Here is a 1,132-nt window from a genome sequence, read left to right on the forward strand (position 1 = left end):
CTAGATCCAGCGGGAAGATTGATGCCAAGACATATAGAATTTTTTAAGGAATGCCCAGCCTACCTATGCTGGATGGGGAAAGACCCTTCCTCAGAAACTGTAACCCAACAGAGAGACAATGTCTTCCCCTGGAGCTAGCGGCAGGAATTTGGTCTTCTACTCCCTAAACTGTGAGAAAATAAAAATTTAATTGCTGTGGTATTTCTCTTATAGCAGCACTAGATAACTAAGACAGAGGGCATCATTAGTACTTGGGGTGAGGTACAGGACTGTAATGGACTACCCGCCACATTGTTGCAGTTGGTGTTAGGTGCTGTTGAGTTGGTTGCGACCCAGAGCAATCTAGGTACAACTCAATGAAACAGTCCTGTGCCATCCACATGATTATGCTTGAGCCCATTGTTGTAGTCACTGGGTCACTCCGTCTTGTTGAGTGTGTTCGTCTGAGTACTTTAGAGAAACAAATCTACAAAAACTCATGTTTAAGAGAGAGTTTTATATAAAGGTTAAATGTGCATCAAGAAAACATCCCAACCCAGTCTTGCCAAAGCCCACAAGTCCAATATTAACCCATTAACCCATATGTCCGACACCAATCCACAAAGTCCTTCTCCATCTCACAAAACAGATGCAATGATGCTGACTGCAGGAGGAAAGCCGAATCAGTGAATGTGTAAGCATCTCAGCGCTGACAGGGGTCTCCACGTGGGTGCTCCAGCACCCAGGGCTGAATCGGGGTAGGTCCATGTGGCTTCTCCTTGGAGATGTCTTGCAAGAAGTCAGTCTTGCAAGCTGAAGCAGGGAACTGCTAAGGCAGCTGCACCCTGGTGCAACCATCACAAAGCAAGAGACCTGAGAACTCGAAGGGCAAGGCTCACTGAGCCATTTATCCCTCCACCCTTCAATTAACCCCACATGTGTTTATCGGCCAGGTTGGCACAATAAACGAACTCATTGAGGATCTTCTTTTTTCCTACCCTAATTTGTCATGCTGTGGTGGCTTGTATATTGCTGGAAGCTTGTATGTGGTGCTGGAAGCTATGTCACTAGTATTTTCAAATACCAACAGGGTCACCCAAAATGAACAGGTTTCAGTGGAGCTCCCAGACTAAGGGGACAGACTACAAAGAAG

This window comes from Echinops telfairi, unplaced genomic scaffold (genome assembly GCF_000313985.2).
Source record: "Echinops telfairi isolate 266 unplaced genomic scaffold, ASM31398v2 ScPeMD7_2;HRSCAF=8, whole genome shotgun sequence".
In the NCBI taxonomy this organism is placed as follows: domain Eukaryota; kingdom Metazoa; phylum Chordata; class Mammalia; order Afrosoricida; family Tenrecidae; genus Echinops; species Echinops telfairi.